The 12,500-nt window shown below is 43.6% G+C and overlaps 1 protein-coding gene across 3 annotated transcripts in view; it reads left to right on the top strand.

Moving 5' to 3' along the window:
• LOC143283685 (protocadherin-1-like) overlaps nucleotides 1-12,500 on the top strand; it is a 336,037-nt gene that overhangs the window by 188,278 nt on the left and 135,259 nt on the right. For 2 of the 3 annotated variants that reach the window (XM_076589916.1, XM_076589917.1), the window contains one exon: nucleotides 9,398-9,443. The gene's annotated coding sequence lies outside the window, so the exon portion shown is untranslated. The remainder of the gene's footprint in view (nucleotides 1-9,397; nucleotides 9,444-12,500) is intronic. The other variant, XM_076589918.1, reaches the window with a different exon arrangement.

Genomic DNA, 12,500 nt, shown 5'->3' with positions numbered 1-12,500 from the left:
CAAAAACAACAAAAAAACCCAAAAAAGCCACCCAACAAAACAACAAAGACGAATGGTTGTTTAATGAAACAAAGAGCGTATCACAGCAACAGTCGCTGGCAAGCACACCACCAAGTCATGCGGAAGAGAGAGTACACACGGCTGTTAACGGTACGCTTCCACTAGCGATGAGGAAAGTGGGTCACTTTCAGACGCGACAGAAAGGGGTGGGGTAGGGGGGTGGGGTGGGGTGGAGGTGGGATGGGAGGTAGACTCTCACCTTGTGGGGGTGGGTGGTGGTTTGGGGCGCGGGGGGTGGGGTGGAAGGTGGAGGTATGGGTGGGGGTGTTGGCGGTCTGGACGGGGACAGGTGTCCTCTCTTTGTGTGCACCGCACACGCACAGACAGACACAGACAGACACAGACACACACACACACACACATACACACACACACACGCACACACACACTCATTCACACAAAGTAACACACACACACACACACACACACACACACCCCAGTCGAGCATGGCGTATCTTTAAATGACAGACTGAGAGTATAGCTGCTCGCTCCAGTCGCTGTCAAGTTGGATATATATATATATATATATATATTTTTTTTTTTTTTATATCAAGGTTGAACTATTCATCATATAGAAGAGAGAAAGCTAAAGACAGGGAGGGTGAAAAAGGAGGTGGGGTGGGGGTGGGTGGGGAAGGAGGATCTTCTCGCTACACACGCTTCAGTACAAGGGGAAGACAATTAGGGATAGAGAAAGTAAGGGTGGGGAAACGTGTGTGTGTGTGTGTGTGTGTGTGTGTGTGTGTGTGCATATGTGTGTGTCTCTCTGTGTGTGTGTGTGTGTGTGTGTCTGTGTGTCTGTGTGTGTGCGCGTGGAGAGGGGAGGGGTATGTTGCTGCTGGTCGTGTTCTGTCAGGAAGTGGTGTACAGTTTCTGACACCTTTTGTTTTTCCTGCTAGTACTGGTAGTAGTCGTGTGGCTGGTTTGAGTTGACTGCAACTGTTTTCCTGCTGTTGTTGTTGTTGCTGCTGCTGCCGTTGCTGCTGCTGCTGCTATCAGCTTTCATCCGTTTTCCTAACACAGAGAGAGAGAGAGCGGGGTATTAGTGGTGTAAGGTGTGTGTGTGTGTGTTGTCATCAGGGTTGCACTCTTTGTGTGTGTGTGTGTGTGTGTGTGTGTGTGTGGAGGGAGGAGGCGTGCGCGCGCGTGTTTGTATGTTTTGTAACAAACCCAGAACCACAGAGCGATAAAAAAATGAATTATTATCATCATCTTCATCATGATTATTATGATTATCATCATTATTTTTATTATTACGATAATGATGATTATTATTGTTATCATTTTTGACTCAATTGTTTAAACAAAGTGAGTCTATATTTTAATCCGGTGTTCGGTTGTGTGTGTGTGTGTGTGTGTGTGTGTGTGTGTGTGTGTGTGTGTGTGTCTGTGTCTGTGTGTGTGTCTGTGTGTCTGTATGTCCATGGTAAACTTTAACATTGCCATTTTCTCTGCAAATACTTTGTCCGTTGACACCAAATTTGGCATAAAAATAGGAAAAATTCAGTTCTTTCCAGTCATCTTGTTTAAAACAATATTGCACCTCTGGGATGGGCACACAAAAAATTTAAAAAGAAGCCAAATTATATGCAAACTGAATTTGCTGTTATATTTATATTTTTTATTCTCTAAACTTGGCACTTTGATCTGATATTCTGACACAACAACAAGAGCAGTCATTTTTATCATTTTTTGTTCAAACAGGAAGTTCTTTTGCTAAGCATGGAAGTTATATTTATTTTGCATGTCTTTGGTGCAGATAGTAAAAAAGGGAAATTAATCTGTAATTAATGCTAGGGGACTTAATTTGCTTTAAACTGATCCTTCTCATCTTAAACATTACATTTTGAAATTATACTCAATACATAAAAAGCTTATGTGTTTTACTCTCAGTGTACAGGGTTTTCACTATGTTCATTCGCCCAAGTGGTCTTTTTCCCGAAAATACTAAAATCAATACTACGAGTGGACTTTATAGATCTATTGGCTGAGCCGTGAAGGTCATGGGCAAAAATCAATTGCGTACACATATAAAGCATGACAGAAAGGAAGAAAGCTTTAACTCACTCAGTACGGCCAGTCCTCTCTTCTCCTCTACACAGACCCCTCGGATGTCCAGTGGGTGTCCGAATGACCCAACCTTTAGCTTCCGTCGTTAGAATTGTGGTATTCTTTGTCAACATTCACCTCTTCAGTATCAGAGCCTTCCGCTTGCAATATTTTGATGATGGTAATTGGGGTGAAACGCTGTTAACGTCGTCTCTTTCGCCGTTCGTATGGAGAGAGTTAATCAGAAAGCTTTAATCAAATGCAGCCCACTTTTGCCTTGAACCTCTTGTGGAATGGTTGTCGCGCTCTTGGCTCATTCGGGGGAAGCTGAATTATTATTGACACGCAACACAGTCTATTGACATTAAGCAGGTCAGCATTCTTTCGGATGAAGCTACAGACATGCAACAGTCTATTGACATTATATTTTAGGTCTGCAGTGTGTTGTACGGGTAAGTTGTACGGGTAAGGGTAGAACCGCACGGTAAATCGTCGCCGTGTCGATGCTGTTTTGATTAATAAGCCAGCAAAAGGCATTTATTTGCATGCTCATGACATGACGCAACGAGCAAGGAAGGTTAGATTGTGTTGTTACGAAACACGCTATTCTTTTTCTTTCTGTCTGTCTTTCTGTCTTTCTTTCCGTCTGTCTTTCTTTCCTTCGTTTATTTTCTTTCTTTCTTTTTTCTTTTTTTTCTCTCTCTCTCTCTGTATCTGTGTCTGTCTGTCTGTCTGTCTCTCTCTCTGTATTTATCTACGTACATATCTTTCCCCTCTCCCTCTGTGTTTGTAAATCTTTGTCTTTGTCTCTGACTGTCTGTGCTTGTCTCTGTCTGTCTGTCCTTCTCTCTCCCTCCCTCTCCCTCTCTCTCTCTCTCTCTCCTTCTTTCTCCCTTTCTTCGTCCATTTCTGCATCTTCCGCCTTTACCTAAATAATCAGTTGATTTGTTGATTCATCGAATTGTTGATTAGAAGATTTATTATGCATTGATTGCATTCTGTCTTTCCTTTCCTTTTCTTTTTTTTCTCCAGTTTTTTTTTCTTCTCTCTTTCTATTTGTCTTTCTGTCCTTTCCTTCATTACTTTCCTGATTGTTTGCTTGCTTTATCCATGCCTTCTTCCTTCATTCCTCTTTTTCCTTCCTTCCTTCCTTCTTTTCTTTCCTTCCTTCCTTCCTGCCTGCTAGCATCCTCCCACTCTTGACAGTTAGAACTGTGTTTTTATCTCATTCCATCACACACACACACGCACACACGCACACACACACACACACACACCCTCCCCCAGTCATGGTGTGTCTGGTGTTGTCTTTGACCACAGACCACAGACAGACAAAGACAACAAAGACAGCAAAGACAGCTCGTAGCTTCAGGGCTACTACAACTCAGTGCTAGTCTATGCTATGCTATGCTATGCTGTGCTATGCTACGTCATTGTGTCCTGTTCTGTACGCATAAATGACTAGAAATATAATATATATAATTTGTGTGTGTGTGTGTGTGTGTGTGTGTGTGTGTGAGAGAGAGAGAGAGAGTCTATGCTATGCTATGCTATGCTGTGCTATGCTACGTCATTGTGTCCTATTCTGTATGCATAAATGACTAGAAATATAATATATATAATTTGTGTGTGTGTGTGTGTGTGTGTGTGTGTGTGAGAGAGAGAGAGAGAGTCTATGCTATGCTATGCTATGCTATGCTAGTCTGTGCTATGCTATGCTATGCTGTGCTATGCTACGTCATTGTGTCCTATTCTGTATGCATAAATGACTAGAAATATAATATATATAATTTGTGTGTGTGTGTGTGTGTGTGTGTGTGTGTGTGTGTGTGTGTGTGAGAGAGAGAGAGAGAGAGAGAGAGAGAGGGGTGGGGTTAGGGGGCGAGGGAGATGCACTGCATACGTTTGGTGTTACGACTCTTCGAGATGATGTGTGTGTGTGTGTGTGTGTGTATGTGTGTGTGTGTGTGTGTGTGTGTGAGAGAGAGAGAGAGAGAGAGAGAGAGAGAGAGTGTGTGTGTGATACATACACCCATCAACGTGCAGATATACACAAGAGTCTGTGTCTGTCTGCCAGTTCTCTCTTCCCTCACTACTCCTGCGCTGCTTGCATTGAAGTGATGAGTTGCACGAATGTCACTCTTTAATTCCCTAAATGTCGCCCGCGGCCAGACAAGCACAACAACAAAAAAAAAGGATATCGAGAGAGGGGGGGGTGGGGTGCGTAGGATGTGTGTGTGTGTGTGTGTGTGTGTGTGTGTGTGTGTGTGTGTGTGAGAGAGAGAGGCAGTGGCGGATATGCTGAAAGAGAGAAAGAGACAGAGACAGGGACAGAGAAAGATAGCGAAACAGAAACCGAGAGAGAAAATGCCGCTGGAGGACATTTTTTTTCTTCTTTTTTTTTTTTCGTCCTTTGTGTGTGTGTGTGTGTGTGTGTGTGTGTGTGTGTGTGTGTGTGTGTGTACGTGTGTAGTGTGTGTGCGTGCGCACGTGGTGTTGTTGTCTAGGTCTTTGATGTAGACTACCTAGTCCCCCTTTTCGGAGCAGCGCCATGTGCACTTATCAAGATTTTGTCAGCGGTCATGACTGAGTGATGAAGGATTCCTAAAGGTCTGGTGTCCCTTGCTGCCACAATCGGGTCGATACAGACAGGCTGCTGAATGTTGCAGTCTGACAAAAGAAGGAGTGAAGTGAAGAGAAGGGAAGAGGAGGGGTGTGTGTGTGTGTGTGTGTGTGTGTGTGTGTGTGTGTGTGTGTGTGTGTGTGTGTGTGTCTTTTGGTGGAAGGTATTGGTGTAGAAGGTATAGAAAGTATAGAAGAGAGAGAGAGACAGAGAGAGCGAGAGAGAGTAGGGGGTGTCGAGAGAAAGAGAGGGGGGGGGCGGGGGGGGGAGAGAGAAAGTGTGTGTGAGAGAGAGTGTGTCACTTAACAGAAGGTAAAGGTAGAAGGATAGGTATAAGGAGAGAGAGAGAGAGAGAGAGAGAGAGGGGGGACAGAACAAGTGTGAGAGAGAGAAAGGGGGGGGGGGGGTCGAGAGAAAGAGAGAGAGGGGAGAGAGAAAGTGAGAGTGGGGGATCGAGAGAAAGAGAGAGAGAGTGGGAGGAGAGAGAAAGAGAAAGAGAGTAGGAGGGGAGAGAGAGAGAGAGAGAGAGAGAGAGAGAGAGAGAGAGAGAGAGAGAGAGAGAGAGAGAACCTGTGTTGTTATCGTATAGATGCCTCCTTCCCCATCCCACTTTAAATTTGGCTAACTAGTTTCTTGTGTAGGTGCATCCGTGCTTTTCGGTGTTTGAAAAAAAAGAAAAAAAAAAGGCAGCCTTTTCTGGTCGGATTCTGCTGTCACAGTGGTTTTCGATACTTTTTTTTTCAGTAATGAAGGTAAATAAGTAGCTACTTATTCCGTATGGAAAACATGTCCTAACAAACGAAATGACGTTTCCTATTGACGGTGCATGCTGTTCTCTCGTTCTTGTTCGTTGAAGAACTTGGCATGTTCTTACGATATCTGACAGTTTTGGGATTCTTTTTCCCCGTTTGTGTTGGTTGATTATGGTCTTCTACACTGATGATGGAACTTCATACCGAGACTCACATTGCTTTTAAGCAATGTGAAGAACAAATAAACAAAAACTGAACTGATTCACAAACTAACTCACTAAATAACTCACTAAGGAAACAAATAAACAAAAGAAGGAAGGAAAGAAAGAAGGAAAAGAAAAGAAAGAAAGAAAGAAAGACGAGAAAAGAAAGAAAGAAAGAAAGAAGAAAAGAACGAAGAGAAAGACAAAGTAGGAAAGAAGAAAAGAAAAGAAAGACAGAAAGAACAGAAAAGAAAGAAAGAAAGAAAGAAAAAAACAGAAAGAAAGAAGGAAAGAAAGAAAACAGAAGAAAGAAAAGGAGTCGGTTTGACAGTACATTGTACAGCGCATTGCGAGCACCACACTTGAGAAATCTGGCAGACCCCCCCCCCCCCCGCCCTCCCTAATAAAGTCTTGCATCCGTCTTGAGTTTTTCTGTCTCTGACCATTGGGGGTAAAATGCTCTGAGCTGAGGAAAATTATAATTATAGTTGATTAATACAACAGACGGGCGCAATAGCCGAGTGGTTAAAGCGTTGGACTTTCAATGGGAGGGTCCCGGGATCGAATCACGGTGACGGCGCCTGGTGGGTAAAGGGTGGAATTTTTTACGATCTCCCAGGTCAGCACATGTGCAGACCTGCCAGTGCCCCCTTCGTGTGTATACTGCAAGCAGAAGATCAAATACGTACGTTAAAGATCCTGTAATCCATGTCAGCGTTCGGTGGGTTATGGAAACAAGAACATACCCAGCATGCACGCCCCCAGAAAGCGGAGTATGGCTGCCTACATGGCGGGTTAAAAACGGCCATACTCGTAAAAGCCCACTCGCGTTTATACGAGTGAACGTGGGAGCTGCAGCCCACGAACGCAGAAGAAGAAGAAGATTAACGTAGCTTTACATTCTTCCGCATTTGGACAAGCTGGACAGACACAGCCTCGTTTTTGACATCTGTCTGAGCATTGGTTGTGTGGTTGGCTGGTTTCCTGTCATTACGAGAGAACTTTACAGCGCGATAGAAGAACGGGTATCCGTCTTCTCTCACATCCTACCCGCTATTATCAAAACAAAATAAAACAAAACAACACAAAGGCAAAACAATAACAACAACAACAACAGCAAGAAAAAGAAGACTAACAAAAAGACAAAACAACAACAACATTTCTATTTGATGAATTACTGTGGAAGAGAATACATTATTGTGTTCATCACCCGAACCAAAAAACCAAAAACAAACAAACAAACAAAAAAATCCCCCCAAAAAACAAACAAACAAACAAACAAAAAACCCACCACCACAACAACAATAAGAAAACAACAACAACAACAAAAACACCCACCGACAATAACAATTAAAACAAAACAAAACGAAACAAAACAAAACAAACAAACAAAAAATTATATAAGCTAGCTATATCGATGTAGAACGGAAGAGTTTGTTGTACACAGTCATGCATGTCTTAGTTTTATTCCCCTTCTTCATCATCACCATCATCATCACCATCATCGTGCCGTTGCGCACGTTCTCGCTAGAACTCCTCTACTCTCCAGTAAGACTTTCCCAAGCGGAATTTGCTGACGTAACTTGGCGCAGCAGCAGGCATGCATTGCTCTTAGCTATCTGTATTGACTGGCTGGCAGTGGTTGGCAATGGCTGGATCGACCGCAGCTTGTATGATGATGATGATGATGATGATGCACGCAGCTTTTGCTTGTTTGTTTTTTTCCTTTGCTCTTAAAAAAAGAAAAAAGAAAAGAAAAAGCCGAAAATGAGAGAAAAACGGGGAAATAACGTGGTCGAAGAAGATCGCAAGACATTTGAATGATTATGGCTTAATAAAACAACAACAACAACAACAAAAAAAAAGAAAAAAAAAAGAAAAAAAAAGAAAAAAGAGAAGCACCCAACCCCCCAAAAAACAAACAATCAAAAAAACAAAAACAAAAAAACAACAAAATAACAACAGAAAACAAACAACAAAAAAACAAGAAAAAAAACAAAACACACACACACAAAAAAACAACAACCCAAAACCCACCCAAACCAAAAACAACAAAAAAACCCAACCAACCAAACAAAAAACAAACATTTTGTCTGGGATTTTTATTTATATCTATTATTATTATTATTATTATTCTTATTGTTGTTGCTTCTGCTGTTATTATTATTATTATTATTATTATTATTATTGTTGTTGTTGTTGTTGTTGTTGTTGTTGCTTCTGCTGTTATTATTATTATTATTATTATTATTATTGTTGTTTTGTTGTTGTTGTTGTTGCTTCTGCTGTTATTATTATTATTATTATTATTATTGTTGTTGTTGTTGTTGTTGTTGTGGCGCAGTGCAATGCGATGCGACGCGACGCGATAGAATACTCGTAGAATAGAATAGAATGAAAATACACCAATACAATACAATACAATACAATACAATACAAAGTTGCGATCTGGTACCCGGAAGCCTGCGTCCAGTCTCTGTCTCTGCCTTCCTTTTTGCATGTATCTCTGTCTGTGTAGCCCTCTCTGTCTCTCAGTTGGGGCTGTATGTGGAAAAGGAAAAGCATAATACTTATTCTGCTTCCTTCTTCAAGCAAAGTCCACCCATTCATTCATTCATTCATTCAATCATTCACTCTTCACGCATTCATTTATTTGTTCGTTCATTCATTCGTTTGTTCATTCATTTGTTTATTAATTAATTTCTCTGAAGGGATACTTGCTGAATATCTGCATCGCTATTTAGTATTGACTGATTATTTCAAAAAACCGGTAAAGCGATTCTGATGTTAACATTGAATGTGATGTTCAGATTATGATCGTGCATATCTGACTTTTTGTTTTGTTTTTGTTTTTGGTTGTGTTTCTCCCATCTCTCTGTTTATCCGTCCGTCTTTTTGAATATCTGTCTGTAAGTCTGTCTGTCTAATTTCCTTTATCAAATAAATCCAGTAATTCTCCCTCTCTTTTCCCTCTCTCACCCCTCTCACCCTCTTTCTTCCTCCTATCTCTTCACCTCCCTCTTTCTTTCTTTCTTTCTCTGTCTGTCTGTCTGTCTCTCTCCTCGTACTGCCGCTCCTCTCTCTCCCCCCCTCTCTCTCTCTCCCTCTTCCCCCCTCTCTGTCTCTCTCTGTTTCCCAGTCTGTTTCTCTTTCTGTCTGTTCTTTCTCCATTCTCTCTCTGCGTCTCTCTCTGTCTCGCTGTCTCTGTCTCTCCCCCCCCTCCCTCTCTCTCTCTGTCTTTCACCATCTTTTCTTCTTCTTTTCTTCTTTTTATAGTTAAGTAAGGAGGGAGAGTTATCGATGGAGCCAGGCTGTTGTTACTGCTTTCGAGAGAACTTTTTTTTTTTTTTTCGCTCTTGAATCTGTTCTCCTGATATTTCGTTCGTCAGATGAAGACATTGATTTGTTTTTTTGATGTGTGTGTGTGTGTGTGTGTGTGTGTGTGTGTGTGTGTGTGTGTGTGTGTGTGTGTGTGTGTGTGTGTGTGTGTGTGTGTGCTTTTTTTATCATTTCTCGTTTTCTATCCTTTTTTTTTTCTTTCTTCTTCTCTTGTCTACTCTACTACTGCTGCTGGTTTCCCTTTCCTTTTTTCTTCTGCACTGTTTCTCTCGGTGTTTTTTTTTTCTTTTTCTTTTTCTTTTTTCTTTCTTTCTCTTTCTTCTGTTTGACTGTCTGACAGTCTCTCAGTGTCTTTTCTGTCTCTTGTGCAGCACGCAACGCACTTGGCGCACTGAAAAAGAACCCAAGGCAACGTAGGTGAGTGTTTGTTGTCTTCTGGCAAAATCATATATATATATATATATATAAAAAAAAAATCCATTCTGACAGGTTCACAGATTCAAAAAAAAGAAAAGAAAAAAAAAGCATGCACTCAAAGCATGACAAAACGCATTGGGTTATATAAAGCTGCTGTCAGGCATTTCCTGCCTAGCAAGATGTGGTGTAGCGTATATGGATTTGTCCGAACGCCGTGACTGCCTTAAGAAACTGAAACTGAAACTAAATCTGTCTCTTTCTCTCTCCGCCTCTCGTCTCTTTGTCAACGTCTTTGTTGCTTTGACTGTTTTTCTCTTTGTTTCTGTCTGTCTGTCTTTCTTTCTCTGGTTATTCCTTTCTTTCCTCCCTTATCTCCCTGTACTGTGCCACCACCACCACCACCACCACGACCACCACCACCACTAGGACGCCAGTCACTACCGTATATATACTGCCACAATTGACCGCACCTCCGACGGGCGCAATAGCCGAGTGGTTAAAGCGTTGGACTGTCAATCTGAGGGTCCCGGGTTCGAATCACGGTGACGGCGCCTGGTGGGTGAAGGGTGGAGATTTTTATGATCTCCCAGGTCAACATATGTGCAGACCTGCTTAGTGCCTGAACCCCCTTCGTGTGTATATGCAAGCAGAAGATCAAATACGTACGTTAAAGATCCTGTAATCCATGTCAGCGTTCGGTGGGTTATGGAAACAAGAACATACCCAGCATGCACACCCCCGAAAACGGAGTATGGCTGCCTACATGGCGGGATAAAAACGGTCATCCACGTAAAAGCCCACTCGTGTACATACGAGTGAACGTGGGAGTTGCAGCCCACGAACGCAGAAGAAGAAGAAGAAGAAGAAGAAGACCGCACCTCCATTCGGTGTCCATCAAAGGCCCACCACACCGGCCCATATCACACTCACACATGGCTGTTTTTTCTCACCGGATGTTGCCTATGGTGTGTATGCTTGTGCGAGCGCGCTTGTGTGAGTGTGTGTTAGCGTGCGTACATGCGCGTGCGTGTATGTGCGTGTGCGAAAGTGCGCGCGTGTGCGTGTGTGTGTGTGTGTGTGTGTGTGTGCGCGTGCGCATCCGTGTTTGCGCTTGTGCGTGTGTTATTGTTGTGTTGTGATGCGGTGTGTGTGTGCGCGTGTGGTGTGTGTGTGTGTGTGTGTGTGTGTGTGTGTGTGTGTGTGTTTATACGTGTGCGCGGGCGCTACTGTCTCCTCATTCTCTCCAACCCAAGTTTTTCTCTCGTCCATTTCTCCCAGTGTCTCAGTCTCACCGTACCTTCTTACCCCTTAAGTTTTTCATATTCTTTCCCTCATGAAACACAATTCTCGCCCCACCCCTACCACCACTTCTTTGATGTCAGCTGTGTTTTGGGCGCTGCCTACGTCTGTTTTCATCTCTGTCTGTCTGTCTGTCTGTCTCCCAGTGTCTGTCTGTCTGTCTGTCTCTCTCTGTCTGTCTGTCTCAGTCTGTTTTCATAAACATAGTTCTCGCCCCACCCTTACCCCCACTTCCAGTCTGACTTCTTTGATGTCAGCTGTGTTTTGGGCGCTGCCTACGTCTGTTTTCATCTCTGTCTGTCTGTCTGTCTGTCTGTCTGTCTCAGTCTCTCTGTCTCTGTCTGACTGTCTCCCAGTGTCTGTCTGTCTGTCTGTCTGTCTCTCTCTGTCTGTCTGTCTCAGTCTGTTTTCATAAACATAATTCTCGCCCCACCCTTACCCCCACTTCCAGTCTGACTTCTTTGATGTCAGCTGTGTTTTGGGCGCTGCCTACGTCTGTTTTCCTCTCTGTCTGTCTGTCTGTCTGTCTCAGTCTCTCTGTCTCTGTCTGTCTGTCTGTCTGTCTCTCAGTGTCTGTCTGTCTCAGTCTGTCTGTCTGTCTGTCTCTCTCGCGCTCGTGTCTTTGTCTCTGTAGTCTGTTGTTTTTTTCTGTCTGCCATTACCAGCACCATCTGCTCTCCCGCCCCTCTTAAGTGTCTGTCTGTCTTTCTTTACGGAACATGGAAGTGGAAGGAGGGAGGGAGAGAGAGAGAGAGACAGAGACAGAGAGGGAGGGAGGAAGAGAGAGAGAGAGAGAGAGAGAGAGAGAGGGAGGGAGGGAGAGAGAGAGAGAGAGAGAGACAGACAGAGAGAGAGGGAGGAAGAGAGAGAGAGAGAGAGAGAGAGAGAGAGACAGACAGACAGACAGACAGACAGACAGAGACAGAAAGTGAGGCAGAGAGAGAGAGGCAGAGAGAGAGGGGGAGAGAGAGAGAGGCACAGAGAGTGGTAGAGAGAGAGGCAGAGAGAGAAAAAGAGTAAAGCAGAGAGAGGGAGGCAGAGAGAGAGAGAGAGAGAGGGAGGCAAGAGAGAAGGAGGCAGAGAGAGAGGCACAAAGAGTGAGGCACACACACACACACACACACACACACACACACACACACACACAGAGCAAAGAAAGGAGAAGAGAAAACTCACCACCACCACCACCACCAACAACAACAGAAACAACAATAACAGCAGCAGATGGCAAGAAACTTCTCTCGCCCATGCTGAACACACAGCAAAACACGCCTTCTCTGCGTCGGCCCCCCCTCCCACCTCCGGCCCCTTCCAAGTCCTCCTCCGCCCTCCCCACCATACACACACATACCCCTCCCCCCCTCCCCAACACACACACTCACACACACACACACACACACCCTCAGTGTTTGTTGACTCGGCAACAAGAAAAACAAAACAAAACAAAACAAAACTCTTTTTCTTTTTGCTGGAACCAACCACAACCACAACACAACGCAACACAACACATTACAAGGATCTGCATACAATCCCCTTGTAACTTTTGTGTGTGTGTGTGTGTGTGTGTTTGTTTTTTTTGTTTTTTGTTGTTGTTTTTTTTTGTTGGCACACAGCCCGGAGGGACGCTGCGAGTGACGGTGGGAGAGAGTATGTATATACATACTCTTTCTCATTGTCACCCCCTCCGGAGGAAAAGATAGGTCTACTTAACTTAGGTTTTAGCTAGGTATTTACGCCTCTGCGCACACAGGTCATTAA

This window comes from Babylonia areolata, chromosome 7 (genome assembly GCF_041734735.1).
Source record: "Babylonia areolata isolate BAREFJ2019XMU chromosome 7, ASM4173473v1, whole genome shotgun sequence".
NCBI classification, from domain to species: Eukaryota; Metazoa; Mollusca; class Gastropoda; order Neogastropoda; family Buccinidae; genus Babylonia; species Babylonia areolata.
This window is presented reverse-complemented; position numbering and strand designations above follow the sequence as displayed.